The sequence below is a fragment of the Stegostoma tigrinum genome, chromosome 9 (genome assembly GCF_030684315.1).
Source record: "Stegostoma tigrinum isolate sSteTig4 chromosome 9, sSteTig4.hap1, whole genome shotgun sequence".
Lineage (NCBI taxonomy): Eukaryota > Metazoa > Chordata > Chondrichthyes > Orectolobiformes > Stegostomatidae > Stegostoma > Stegostoma tigrinum.
Window position 1 is genome coordinate 2,849,481 of NC_081362.1, and position 15,408 is coordinate 2,864,888.

General features: G+C 44.6%; 1 long non-coding RNA gene across 3 annotated transcripts in view; it reads right to left on the reverse strand.

Annotated features, from left to right (window-relative positions):
• LOC125455129 (uncharacterized) overlaps positions 1–15,408 on the reverse strand; it is a 67,398-nt gene that overhangs the window by 39,012 nt on the left and 12,978 nt on the right. The window contains exon 1 of one of the 3 annotated variants that reach the window (XR_007248162.1): positions 6,179–6,312. The exons of the other annotated variants lie outside the window; for them this stretch is intronic. This is a non-coding gene — a long non-coding RNA (uncharacterized LOC125455129). Of the gene's footprint in view, positions 1–6,178; positions 6,313–15,408 lie in introns of those variants that run through there. 3 annotated transcript variants of the gene reach the window in all.

Consider the following 15,408-nt stretch of genomic DNA (forward strand, 5'->3'; position numbering starts at 1 on the left):
GGCACCTGGCAATTTACTAATATAGGGGATTCCTCATTGGAAGGTAGGGGGATGGGAAGGTGTGGAGGTGAGAATGGGACAGGGGGGTGGGGGGTCTCGTGCATGGGCATTTTGTTGAACTTGTCCTTTCTTAATCAGCTCAGCCCCTTAAGGCAAGCTTGAATTTGAAATAAATAGGTCCTCACTGTACTGTGACTGAGGTCACTTGGAGAGTGCTTCTTTTGTCTATCTGAAAAAGATAGTTTAATTGCTGCCTCTGAAAATTCTCAGTTATGAAGTATATGCAGGCTTCCTAATTTTTGGAGCCCCCTAGTTTGTATGTTTAATGCTAAATGCAATACCCTCTTGGACAACAAAAGTGTGGAGCTGGATGAACACAGCAGGCCAAGCAGTATCTCAGGAGCACAAAAGCTGACATTTCGGGCCTAGGCCCTTCATCAGAGAGGGGGATGGGGAGAGGGAACTGGAATAAACAGGGAGAGTGGGGGAGGCGGACCGAAGATGGAGAGAAAACAAGATAGGTAGAGACGAGAGTATAGGTGAGGAGGCAGGGAGGGGATAGGTCAGTCCAGGGAAGATGGGCAGGTCAAGGAGGTGGGATGAGGTTAGTAGGTAGGAAATGGAGGTGCGGCTTGGGGTGGGAGGAAGGGATGGGTGAGAGGAAGAACAGGTTAGGGAGGCAGAGACAGGCTGGGCTGGTTTTGTGATGCAGTGGGGGGAGGGGAAGAGCTGGGCTGGTTGTGTGATGCAGTGGGGGGAGGGGAAGAGCTGGGCTGGTTTTGGGATGTGGTGGGGGAAGGGGAGATTTTGAAGCTTGTGAAGTTCACATTGCTACCATTGGGCTGCAGAGTTCCCAAGCGGAATATGCCCAAGCCCAGCTCATCTCCTCCCCCCACTGCATCCCAAAACCAGCCCAGCCTATCTCTGCTTCCCTAACCTGTTCTTCCTCTCACCCATTCCTTCCTCCCACCCCAAGCCGCACCTCCATTTCCTACCTACCACCTCACCCTGCCTCCTTGACCTGTCCATTTTTCCTGGACTGACCTATCCCCTCCCTACCTCCTCACCTATACTCTCTTCTCTACCTATCTTGTTTTCTCTCCATCTTCGGTTCGCCTCCCCCTCTCTCCCTATTTATTCCAATTCCCTCTCCCCAACATCCTCTCTGATGGAGGGTCTAGGCCCGAAACGTCAGCTTTTGTGCTCCTGAGATGCTGCTTGGCTGCTGTGTTCATCCAGCTCCACACTTTCGTTATCTTGGATTCTCCAGCATCTGCAGTTCCCATTATCACCCTCTTGGACATATTGTTTTGGCCAACTCAGGCTTATTATTGGATAACATTGTGGCACTAAATCCTGTACTTAATTTGAAAGTCAAGAAATATCCATTGATACAAATGTCTGCGTGCAACATGTTCAGATGGGTCACTAATTTTGCCTGAAAAACCCTTTCATCTTCTGGAGACTGGTCCATCTTATTTATTGCTGTGCAATTATTTCTTAGGTCTTTTGCTTTTCTGTAGCTACATCCTGCTTCAGCACATTTTCTTTTAGTGACCTACTTCCTTACTAAAAGTGCATTTGATTTTGTCAAGTTGAGCACTGTTCATGTCAGAATGTTGGTAAGGACTTTAAGGTTTTGGTGTCTGTCCTAGCCACTTTGGCGTTCCTAATATGTCTTTTGACAGATCTCCTGTCCTAACTTTTATCTTCTTGTTGAATTAATCTGCTTCGCTCTTGGACCTTTGCTTTGCTCGCTATTTGAATGACTTTCTCTAGAGCCAGGTCTTCTTTGGACTATAATACACCTGTCAAAGATTCATCGACAATGTCTGCAACAACTGATTCCTTCTGATCATAGGTGTCCACTGTCACATCTCTCCATCACTCTTTCAAGATCATTAAGGATCTATGGATTTATCTGGATACTTTATTCTTTATTGAATTCATATCCTTTCCAGATTTTTATTAGTTCTGAGGCTGAAATAATTGTCAAAGGCTTTCAACACCTCTTAAAATTTGTGTGTTGTTCTATTCATCACATGATAAGCAATAATGTCATCTGCAATAATTCCATTGTATGGAAAAGTGTAATTAACTCTGTCTTAATGCCTATTTCCTCTCTAATTTCTCACAAAGCCATTGAATCAATCTTCTTGGACATCAATGACTCAACCCTCAGCCTCCAAACCTTAATAGCACCTCATTATGAGAACAGAAGAACTTGGAGCAGGAGTAGGCCATTCTGCCCCTTGAGCCTGCATCAATGTTCAATTCAATCTTGGCTGACCTCATCTTGGCCTTAACTTCACTTTTTTGACAACTTCCTGTAATCGTTCAACCCATTACTATTGAAAAATCTGCTATCCCCTCCTTAAATTATTCAATATCCTGGCATCCACTGCAGTCTGGAAGAGTGAATTCCACAGATCTATGCCCCTTTGAGAGAACTAATCCCTTGATGGGTACGGACTTGATGGGCCAAAGGGTCTTCATGTAAGCGTCCAGGACTTCTCATCTCCAATTGAAACTTGCCATCCCTCACCCTGAAACTATTACCTCCCCTTACCCTGAAACTATTACCTCTTGTTCTAGATTGCTCTGTAAGCGGAACTATCCACTCTATGCCTATTTTGTTAATCTCCTTTAGTGTCTTATGACTATCAATTAGATTTACTCTCATCCTTCTAAACTTTAGCGAGTGTAGACCTAAACTGCTCAAACTCTCCTCAAAAGACAAACCCCTGTTCTCTGGAATTAATCCAGTGAACTACCTCTGAACTTCCTCCAACACAACTACATTCTTCCACAAGTAAGGGGACCAAAACTGTACACAGTACTTCAGATGTATAAGAGATGTGAGTCTGGTTTATCATGTGCATACAACACCCATCAACTAAAATTTATGTATCAATGCATTCCAAAAGTTCATGGTTTTTAAATTTCCTGGAAAATTTTCAATAAGGGGAAAGAAAGATACCTGAAATTAGATTCAGTTCTTGTATAAAATTGATCCGCAATTGTCCAAAAGTGACAATGTAAATTCCATGTAAATTTTCCACTGTCTTTTGAATTAACCTGGCTTTTCACTTGAAATGGACTAACACAATAATCGCTTGTGACTAATGGATAGTTCCTTGTTTCACATACGGATCTGCACATGATGAGGAATTAAATTAGATTGAAATGCACTTCTTACATTATTTCGTATTCATAGTTCAGAAAAGAGTTCAGAACCTAATGAAATATGTAGCTCATTGCAGCAATACGCAGTTACTCAGTAATAAAATGGCAGATTCAATTCAAAATGCTTGACTACCTTTTGTCTTGATGCTCCTTTTCTTTCATTTAGTTGGAAACTGTACTCAAGGAGGAAAATATGTCTAATAGAGTTTTTAATGCTGTTGGCTGCTTTTGATAGAATTGTACAGTTACGGTGAGGGAGATCAGTGGCTGAGGGCTATTCCGGAGTGAATGCTCGCAGTAACACCAACCATGTAGCTACATTGAAAAAGTCATAAAGCCATGGATAGTGAGGGGATGGGTGAGAACTATGAACAAAAAAGGCCACAGTGTAAGGGAAAGGCAAACAAGGCTAACTTTTCAGGAGAACCCAGAGAGTGCACAGGGGCCTCCCAGAGGAATTTTCCAATCAAAGAGACAATAAAGCCTGGAGCAGAAGATACAGCTCATACCAAATCTCTCCTTTGAAGTACACAAGACAAGTTGGACCAGAATGCCTCATTCACCAGGTTTACTGTCATTTTCTCTATGGCATCTTGATCTGATGGACTAATGGGCCAAGGAGTGGCAGATGGAATTTAATTTCAATAAATGAGAGGCGTTACATGTTGGAAAGGCAAATCAGGGCAGGGCTTATACACTTAATGGTAAGGTCCTGGGGGGTGTTGCTGAACAAAGAGACCTTGGAGCCACAGGTAGTTAAAATACTGAAGAAGACGTTTGATATGCTTACCTTTATTGGTCAGCATATTGAGTATGGGAAATGGGAGATCATATTGCGGCTGGACAGTGCATTGGTTAGGCCACTATTAGAATACTGCATGAAATTCTGGTCTCTTTGCTATAAGAATGTTGTGAAACTAGAAAAGGTTCAGAAAAGATTTACAAGGATGTTGCCAGGGTTGGAGGGTTTGAGCTATAGGTAGTGGCTGAACAGACTGGGACTATTTTCCCTGGAGCTTTGGAGGCCGAGGGGTGACCTTATAGAGGTTTATAAAATCATTAGGGGCATGGATAGGGTGAATAGACAAGGTATTTTCCCCCGAGTGAGGAGTCTAAAACTCGAAGGCTTGGTGAGAGGGGAAAGATTTGAAAGGGATCTAAAGGTCAACTTTTTCATGTAGACGGTAGTGTGTGTATGGAATGAGCTGCCAGAGGAAGTGGTGGAGGCTGGTACAGTTACAACATTTAATAGGCATCTGGATGGGTACATGTATGGGAAAGGTCTAGAGGGATATGGGCCAAATGCTGGCAAATGGGACTAGATTTACTAAGGATACGCAGATGGGATAGTTGAGTTGGACCGAAGGGTCTGTTTCTGTGTTGTGTATCTCTAAGACTCTGAGACCCTTTGACAGAGTGGAGGTCTTTAGCCCTGCCTCTCAGCCTTTTTTCTGTTACTCTCTGAGCCACATCTTCAAGGGTCTGTCCAATGCCCTTTTGAACTTTATTGGAATCACTGTCGACCACCTGCTCGGGTTGAGTGTTCCAGATCCTGACGGCTCCTGGAGTGAAGAGGTTTCTCCTCAGTCCGTCCTCTAGGTTTTTCTCCCAGTGATTTTCAGTGTCCAGTCTTTGATTACTGACCCTTACACCAAAGGCCAGAGGCTTTTTGGGCTCTGTCATCAAACACTGTCAGCATTTTGAAAACATGTGTGAGGTCACTTTTCAACGTTCTCTCTCTGAATTTTTCCAACGTCTCTCCAAGACTGCAGGCCACCTCACCCCTGGGAATATCCTGGGAATCCTCCCCTGTCCGAGGGCTCTCAGCTCACATGCCACATGGAGCCCAGAAGTGCCCACAGTATTCCGGCTGAGGATAGAGCTATGGCTCTGCTTGACAGTTTGCCTGCTCCCAGCTGCATTTTCCCAGCAGTTCAGCGAAGGTGATTGGTTGCTGTTGGGATTCTCGTCCCTTAAAGCAGCTCCACAGCACCACCAAAATGGTGGACCCTGCTGGGACTGTGCCTAGAGGAGAGTCAAGTCATGGGAGTTGGGCCACCTGATTCAAGGGGTCTCGAGACATCAGAAGAGGTTAGCCAGGACCCCCAGTGAGCTGAATGTTTGTGGGAAAGCACGGGTGGGGGATTCGGATAGGGTTCTTGCCATTCCACTTGGTGGGTGGGGGTGGGTGGGGGCTTTCTTCTTGAGTGTCAAATTGTCCAACCATAAATCTCCACCGCATGAGCCCACAGCAGTGATTACCATTCTGCAATCTCACCTGGCACAGGGCTTATCCACAATGAGCAAACATACTAGAGGAGGTAGAAAACTGCTCCTCAACTGGACCTCTGGTCTAGAATGTCAGCCTCCCCATTCCCCACCATAAATCAGAAACTATGGCCAGTTGGGAAGATGACTGACTCCCTACCTTCCCTTGCCTTTGAGTGAACCCTCATCCCTACTCCCAGCCCTTTCCCAATGCCCTGGTAAATTCCAGCCATCACAGCGATGGCTAAAACCATGGGGTTTTCTGAATGCATGGAGTAATGGTGGCTTCAATAGGAATTAGTGTGACAGGTTACAGCAGAGCTTTGATTAAATCTCATGCAAAATAACATCATCAACCAGGCTCAAACCTCCAGCATATTTTATTGTTCAAATTCATTGTTCAATTAGTCAGATAAAAAGTAAGATAATTACGCGTCAACTTATTGGTTTGAAAATTAGGGGAATGTACTGAGAAGGATACTTGTTTAATTTCACAGGCCTGGAAAAGGGAAAAGCTCGCAAATTCCAAAGTGCTTTCAGATCGGTAGGTCACTTTTAATGCTCCTCCTCCCTCCTCAACCTCCCCCGCACATGGTGGGGAAAAATGAGCCTGTGTACTTTATCATTATTTGCACTAAGAGCAGCCATTGTAATCATTGCACACTGGCAGAGGTGAGGTAATGCTCACTTTCCATGTTATATGAAATATGCAGAAGGAAATTACCTGGAATCCTGCCGAGATGAACAAAAGTGTGTTCACTTCTCTTCTCACAGCCATGTAGCAGACAACTCCTTTAAATTAGGTGGGAAGATGCTCTAAGATTCTCAGATTCTGTGAGTGCGACTGAGTTTACAGGAGACATGTCTCCAACTGTCTGGGTCACTTGGTTCTGTATGCTCAGCTCAGGATCAAATATTAACATCTTTCCAGGTTGGGCGAGTCTGGATTGCAACTCCAGATAAGCAGAAATTTCCTCTGTTTCAATACCGGGAGGGCCCTGCTATTGTTTACTACAAATCAGTTTCTTACCTATCCATATCCCTCGCAACAGTCAGAGATTACTCAGTCTGCTGGCATTGCATTTGATCCTGGTATGAGCTTCCGACCCCAATATTCAAACCATTACTAACGTAACCACTCCCATGTTTGGAATGTCCCCCACATAGCTCCACCTCTGCAGAAACCATTACCCAAACCATCATCCATACTTTCAACACCTCTTGACTCAGCCTTTCCAACACTTACCAGGCTGTTGAACCACAATCTACCCTCTGCAAAGTCACCCAAAGCTATATACTTCTGCCCTGTCCTATACCCAGCCCCGAAATGGCAGGCAAGCCCCAGATGGGCAGAGGATGTGCTTCAGAGATACTCTCAAGGCCTCACTGGAGAAATGCGGCTTTCCCACAGACACCTGGGAATCACTGGCCCAAGACCGTCCAAACTGTAGGAGGACCATCCAGGAAGGCATTGAGCACTTGAGACTTGCTGTCAGGAAAAGGCGGAAGTCAGGGAAAACAGCAAAAGGAGCGCGCTGCCACACTAATACCTCACCCACCCCCTTCCCATGATCACCTTCTGCCCCATGAGTAACAGAACCTGCTGTAGCTCCATTGGACTGTACAGTCCCTGACAGACTCACCCTGAGAGTGGATGAAAGTTATCCTCATTTGCGGACAATCACCAATGTTGATGATGATGCACTGCCTGGCTCTTAACTCACAACAAGTCCAGATCTCCTATGACTCCTGTGCTTGCTGACCTAAACTGACAGCAGTCTTAGGCAGCAATGTCTTGATTATAAAATTCTCACCCCTCTTCAAAACTTTGCCAGACCTTGCCCCTCCATATCTCTGTGATCGTCTCCTCCAATCCCATGAGATTTTGCTGCTTCCTTGATTCTGGTCCCCTGGGCTTTCCTTGTCCCACCAGTGATGGCTGGGCTTTCCATTGTCTTGATTATCATGATGGAAAGGAAGGAAATGTCATTGAAAACTGAGATGGTGTTTGATAAACATGCAGAAGGAGCGAACAGTAAGATTCAACTTGATGCACAGTCTGTAAGAGAGGGTAGAATCATAGCACCATAAGATATAGGAGTAGGATTAGGCTATTCGGTCCATCAAGTCTGCTGTGCCATTCAATCACGGCTGATATGTTAGTCAACCCCATTCTTCTGCCTTGTCCCCATAACCATTTATCAAAAAGCTACCTATCTCTACCTTAGAACGTAGCACGTAGAGCAGTACAGCACAGGAATGGGCCCTTTGGCCCAAGATTATGTGCTGAACATGATGCCAAATTAAACTTATCACTTTTGCCTGCCCTTGGTACATATCCCTTCATTCCTTGCATATGGTCCCAATCTGTCCATTTCTTGCATAATTATTGGACTCAGTAGGCAGTATTTGTGGAATTGACAAACATGGAGGTAGTGGAAGGGTTGGGAGATACTGAGTTAACTATAATGAGGGAAAATGGCATTTTCATTGTATGAACAGGAATCAAGCGTAGGCCACAGTGACCAGGGATGTGCAGGTTAGGTGGATTGGCCATGCTAAATTGCCCACAGTGTCCAGGGATGTGCAGGTTGGGTGGATTAGCCATGCTAAATTGCCCACAGTGTCCAGGGATGTGCAGGTTAGGTGGATTGGCCATGCTAAATTGCCCACAGTGTCCAGGGATGTGCAGGTTAGGGTGGATTAGCTATGGGAAATGCAAGGTTTCAGGGACAGGGTGGGTTTGGATGAGATGCCTTCAGAAGGGCTGAATGGATTGGTCCCATGCAGTAGTGATCCTCTGATGATGGGTGAACCATCTGTTTCAAGGCTGTATTCTCACAAACACACCATCCCTTGATGTCATTAGTGTCTAGAACTCTATCTTGCACTGTCCTAAATGCATGCAATGGCTGAACGTCCACAGGCTCTGGGGTAGTGGATTCCAGAGGCTTCCCACCCTATGAGGGAAGAAATTCCTCTTCATTTCAGTCTTAAATGTCATGCCTTTTATTCTGAGACTGTGCCCCTGGGGTAGAGAGAAGTCTACATTCAGTAGTGGGAAGATCTACCTGTTTGCCCTTGGTTAGTGTATATGTTTACTGCTGGGCAACGACCTCTGTGTCTCCAGATAGGAGGGAGAGACCTGAAATCCCTCAGCTAGTATACTTGGACCATTCACAAAGTCGAGCAAACATTTGAACAATCCAACTGTGATTCTCAAAACATGATCTAACGTATCACGGTCTGAACATGATTCGGAGGAAGTCGGCTTCACTTAGAGTGAGATTACACATGCACCCTCCTGGCGGAACACAGAGAAACCTGGACAGCATACACAAATGTATTTGTTCCAATGTGAGATTACAAAAAAAACCTCAACTATTTATTAATTTCTGGTTCTGCCAGACTTCGAGCCAATGTGCAGCAGCTGTGTATGTCTCAATATACCTTGGGACGAAGAATTCAGGTTTATACAGGGGCAGGAGCTGCGTAGGACACCTGGCCCTTCAGGTCTGCTCTACTATTAAAGCAGATCATAGCTGACTGTTACCTGACCATATTCCCCCACTATCCCCATCTATTACTTTTCTGTAGATTTTAGGCAGCGGTGGAAGAATAATCAGGCCCCACACATCTGGTAGAAGGTAAAGATGTTGAGTCGTTTTATGATGCAAACCAAAGTTAAATAGTTCGCTGGGCCTCCCCAGCCATGGGAGGTGTGAGATACCCAGGGAGATTGCTTTTAAAAAGAAAATCCATGAGCTGCATGCATTGCCGGCAAGACTGTCCTTGAGGAAGTGAGAGTGAGCTGTCCTAATGATTCTCTGCCCTCTCTATAATGGTGGGATTCCCTCAGTTGTGTTAGGAAAGTGTGGTTGATTAGGGTGTGCCTTTGTCATGTCCAGTGTTTCCTGGATGGTCATGGAATCATAGAGCCACACAGCACAGAAACAGACCCTTTGGGTCCAACCAGTCTGTGCTGAACATAATCCCAAACAAAACTCATGCTAACTGCCTGCTTCTGGCACATATCCCTCCAAACCTTTCCTGTTCATGTACTTATCCAAATGCCTTTTAAAACATGTGCCTAGCTTTATTTCTAGTGCACACTTGTGCAGTTTGATCCTCACGATCGACTAGCTGGACCATTTCTTTGGGTAGTTAAGAATTAACCATGTTGCATTGGTCCAGGCATGGTAAGGATGGCAGATTTCCTTACATTAATGAGCCAGGTGGGTTTTGACCACAATGGGATAGTTCAGTAAACACCCTTACTGATGCCAGGTCTACTTCAATAAGTTTCAATTCCCCAACAGCTGCATTTGGAGCAGAGCTAACAGGGCTGAGATTTTTTAATGACCATCACAATAAGATCACCATCAGGCCACCACTGACCTTGATAGAGTGTATTGCAAAGATGGATCAGTAATCCAAAATCCAGCAAGGAGGGGAAGGAGGAAGAAGCTTTGGAAAAGTGACTTTAACATCAAACCATCTAACCGCTTTGTGTGTTTACCAGACAGTGGAATCCTAATGTGCAGAGGGATCTGGGAGTTCTGTACATGAGGCACAGAAGGTGAGTGTGCATGTCCAATCAGTGATCAGGAAGGATAGCCTCTGTTTTGAGGGGAGCTGGGCAGTAAGGATTCAACTGTTCAACAATTGGAAAGGACGGTGTTCTGCTTCAGGCATTAGTGAGATCACATCTCGAATACAGTGCACAGTTGTAGTCTCCTTATTTAAGGAATGTCGTAAATGCATTGAAGGTGGATCAGAGGACGTTTACTCGAGTGATCCCTGGAATGAGTGGGTTGTCTTATGGTCCAAGTTTGGACTATCTGGGCTCGTTTACTCTTTGATTTCAATACAGCAAACAGTGACTTGATCCAAGTGTAAAAGTTCCTGAATGGCCTTGACAAGGTGTTTGTGGAAAAAATATTTCCTCTGGTGGGTGACCCCAGGACTAGGGAGCACTGTTTTAAAATTACGGTCATCCTTTTAGATATTTTCTGACAGAGGGATGTGGAGCTCTCTTTCTCAGAAGGTGGTGGGGATGGGAGTGCATTGAATATTGTTGCAAGTAGAGATAGATGGATGCTTGTCAGGCAAAGGAATCGAAGGAGGTAGATGGGAATGTGGAATTTAGAACCAACAGATCAGCTGCAATCTTATTGAATTGTGGAGCGGGTTTGGAGGAATGGCCTACTGTTTCATATGTTTGTACGCTTGTTTGTATATTCTCATAGAGTCATAGAGCTGTACAGCATGGAAACAGACCCTTTGGCCCAACTTATCCATGCCAACCAGATATCCTAAATAAATCCAGTCTCATTTGCCAGCGTTTGGCCCATATCCCTCTAAACCCTTCCTATTCATGTACCCATCCAGATGCCTTTCAAATATTGTGATTGTGCCAACCGCCAGCACTTCCTCTTGGAGCTCATTCCATACATGCACCACACCCTGGTGGAAAAGCTGCCCCTAAATCTTTCCACTCTCACCTTAAACCTGTGCCCTTTAGTTTTGGACTCTCTTATCCTAGGGAAAAGACCTTGACTATTCAGCCTGAGAGAGCAAGAACTACAGATGCTGGAGTCAGCGATAATACAGTGTGGAGCTGGAGGAACACAGCAGGCCAGGCAGCATTAGAGGAACAGGAAAGCTGACTTTCACCCCTCAGCCTCTGACTTTTTTTATTAAAAAAAATACTTTATTTGTAGAAAATACAAACAAAAACAAACACATTTGCACACCTACCCGGTCATGCAAGCCGCTCTGGGTTATCCTGGGGGTACGCATACCAACTAAAGGGAAAAAAGCAAAAGAAAAATCTCCAGCGACCGTCTCCCTGCACAGTCCCCGTTGGCCCCCTGACCAGTTGGGGAAGGCGCCAGCTGGGCCCAGTTACCGAGTAGGGCCCCTGTTACATTCTGGCTGAGGAGTCACACACGGTGGTCTTTCCCCACTGCGCCTTGGCGGCGGCTGCCCCAAGCTTTAGCGGGTCCCTCAGCACCTAGTCCTGGACCTTGGAGTGTGCCAGTCTGCAACACTCGGTCGGGGTCAGTTCTTTCAGCTGGAAGACCAGCAAGTTGTGGGCAAACCAAAGAGCGTCTTTCACCGCATTGATGGTCCTCCAGGTGCAGTTGATGTTGGTCTCGGTGTGTGTCCTGGGAAACAGCCCATAGAGCACGGAGTCCCGTGTCACGGAGCTGCTCAGGGCGAACCTCGACAAATACCACTGCATCCCCCTCCAGACCTCCTGCGCATTGGCACACTCCAGAAGGAGGTGATTGACAGTCTCATCCCCCACCACAGACACCTCGAGGCCAGCGTGCGGTGGCACAGAGAGCCCGGGCGTGCATAAATGATCTCACTGGCAGAGCCCCTCTCACCAGCAGCCATCAATGCCCCTAAGCCTCAGACGCTCCAGGGAAAATAGCCCCAGCCTATTCAGCCTCTCCCTGTAGTTCAAACCCTCCAAGCCTGGCAACATCCTTGTAAATTTTTTTTTTGATATTGTGCTATTGATTGATAGATGAATAGCTGTACTTTCAGTCTATAATAAAAATGCAAACCATTATGTAATCTGCATAATTTATCAACGACTTATCCTATACTAAGTGTTTCATTCAGATTGGCCATGTGATTATAACGAATAAGTTTATTGCTGAAAATAACTCATCTTGCAAACCTAACTTAAAACTAGTTAATTCAACTCTGAATTTCCTCTTTCACACACTGCACAAATTCCAGATAAAAACTGAAAGAACTGTGGATGCTGTAAATCAGGAACAAAAACATAACTTGCTGGAAAAGCTCAGCAGGTCTGGCAGCATCTGTGAAGAAAAAAATCAGAGTTAATGCTTTGGGTCCAGTTACCCTGTCCGAAACATTAACTCTGATTTTTTTTTCTTCACACATGCTGCCAGACCTGCTGAGCTTTTCCAGCAACTTTATACTTGTGCACAAATTCCAGATTCCACCTTTCTGGAGGACAAAACTGATATCTGGCTTCATGCCATCCCCTGCAACTTAGAACCCATGGTTTTATGTTTTCCTCACAATTTGGACAGTCTAAAGTGTAAAGCAGTGATGTAGCAAACACTGCAGCTAATTTTTACAGAGCCAGCTCTTAACATCCCATGGGATTATGATGATATAATTTTGTTTTAAACGATGCTGATTGAGAGCTAGGTCGTAGTTTATTCACTTTACAAATTAAGAAAATATTCTATTGCTGGTTATATACCTACGTTTATTAATGTAATTCAATGGTCATTACTTTCAGATTGAAACTTACCAACTGACAGCTATTAGAAGAAGAAGATGAGGCCATTCAGCCCTTCAAGCCTGCTTAGCCTTTGAATAAAAACATGGCGAGTTTGATTTTAACCTTAATTCTAGGGTAAACCGAGTGTGGGCAAGTGCGAGACAGATGCAGTATTGTGTGAATAAATGTGAGGTTTTCCATTTTGCACATATTTTCTATGTTTCCACATTCCAGTATATCGCTTAAATGGCAAGGGATGCCCCTTGGGAATCAAGAATCAATTCTACCTTAAAAATATTTAAAGATTTTTCATTTGTTGCCTTTTGAGAAATGGAATTCCAAAGACTCACTGCTCTCTGAAAGAAAAAAAAATCTTCATCTCTATCTTAAGTGGGTACTCCCTTATTTTTAAACAATGACCAGTTGTTCTAGATTCTCCCACAAGAGGAAAAATCCCTTCTACATCCGGCCGGTCAAGTCTCCTCAGGATCTTCTATGTTTCAATTAAGTCACCTCTGACTCTTCTAAACTCCAGAGGATACAGGCCCAGCCTGTCTAGCCTTTCCTGATAAGGCAGTCATTCATTCCAAGGATTAGCCTTGTCCAAACCTGTACAGGTTAGATAGATTGGCCATGGAAAATGCAGAGGTCCAGGGATAGGGTAGGGGGTTGGGTCTGGGTGGGATGCTCTTCAGAGGATCAGTGTCGACTTGATGGACTGAATGGCCTATTTGCACCCTGTAGAGATTCTATGATGATTCTAAAACTTCTCTGAACTGTTCCCAATACATTAACACCCTTCTGTAAGTATGTACACAGTACTCCAGATGCAGTCTCACCAGTGTCCCGTATAACTGAAACATAACCTCTCTAACCTTGCATTCAATTCTTCTTCTGATTAATTATTACATTCTGCTAGCCTTCCTGATTACTTACTTTTCCTGCATATTAACCTTTCCGTGCTCTAGGACACCTAGATCTCTCTACATCTCAGAGCTCTGCAAATTCTAAAAATTTAGATGGATAGCTCCAAGTTTTGTAAGAATTAGCAATAAGAGCACATCATTCAGCCCCCTGAAGACTGCTGTGCCATTCTAACTCTAGCTGCTTATCTACCTCAACGCCATTTTTCAGCTAATTTCATCTTACCCAATATTGGCCTGTTGCGTCTCCAAGCTAGTGACTGGTTTTGCCATTTTATAACAACTCCACCTCTCTCACATTCCAAAATGATCCTCGGTCCCCACCCAACACAGCTTCATTTGAGCTGCCCATGGTTCAACCTTGAATTGAGCCACAACAGCTTGACTCAGGATTAGACATACCCAAGTGCTAGCACAATCCAGGTCCTGGATTATTGGAGAGAGATGACTGATGGTGGTTTAACCTGACGGTCACCACACCTCAGACAATGGGAGAGGTTGAGAAGGAAAGTCCTTCATGGCCCTTCTGGAGCCAGTGCAGGAACTGAGGCAATGCACTTGGTCATACTCTGCATTGCAATGATCTAACTAGTGCCCACTGGACTACAGATGCTGCATAAATGTTATTTGAGAATACTAAGTTTTTTGTGCATTTGCTGGCCTACAACCTTCAGGGGAACTGTTTCTCATGTGTGCTTCACTTTACAAGAATGTTAACTGGCGAACCTTGTGAAATATCTCAGTATTCAAATGATGAGCACTCAGCTGTTGTGAACCGACAACATCCTGATTTTTTTGAAAGAATAAAAGCTTCAGTGATGCATCCGTTTAGAATAACTCACTTCCAAACCTGAGGCTGCAAATGAAATCCATGTTAAAGTATTTAGAGATTGTTTACATGCTGGAGACTGAGATCAGAAAGAACATTCACAAGGATTTCTGTTCTTATCCTGAAAGTGAGGATCTAAGGCAGCTGATCAGTCCTGCCCGTTCCAAGACAAGAGTTACACTATACAGCAGACAAGACCACATCGGCCATTTCTGAAACTGTCCTTACTTTAGACTCATTTATTCTGTAATTTCTCAAATCCATTCTGATTTCTCCTTTTCCAGTATTTATCCATTTGAGAATTCTACAGATCAGGAACAGATTACAATGGTGGTTAAATCAGGACTAGTCCTGGTTGTTGATTTTGGGAAGGAGGTAGAAATGGGCTATGTGAGGTTTATGGGCCATGAGGTTGAAATCTGTGAAGAGAAGAACTCCAGAGGAGATGAGGTCCATGATGTTGTGCTGCTAGCCATCCAATTAGCAAGCAGGGCCCAGTCTGTCTCCTACAATTTTGTTATGAGCATTTTGTAATTCAATACAAATTCCAATCTGCTGTTTCTCCCTAATGGGGAGAAAATTACTCTCTACCAAACCATCCAAATAATCAATTAATCAAACAAAACCTTGACCACTCTTGTAGACACACCACCGAATAGATAATTAGAGCAACTAAATAAATAACAATTAACAAGGACTATAAAATGTGAGGCTGGATGAACACAGCAGGCCAAGCAGCATCTCAGGAGCACAAAAGCTGATGTTTCGGGCCTAGACCCTTCATCAGAGAGGGGGATGGGGAGAGGGAACTGGAATAAATAGGGAGAGAGGGGGAGGCGGACCGAAGATGGAGAGTAAAGAAGATAGGTGGGAAGGTAGGGAGGGGATAGGTCAGTCCAGGGAAGACGGACAGGTCAAGGAGGTGGGAT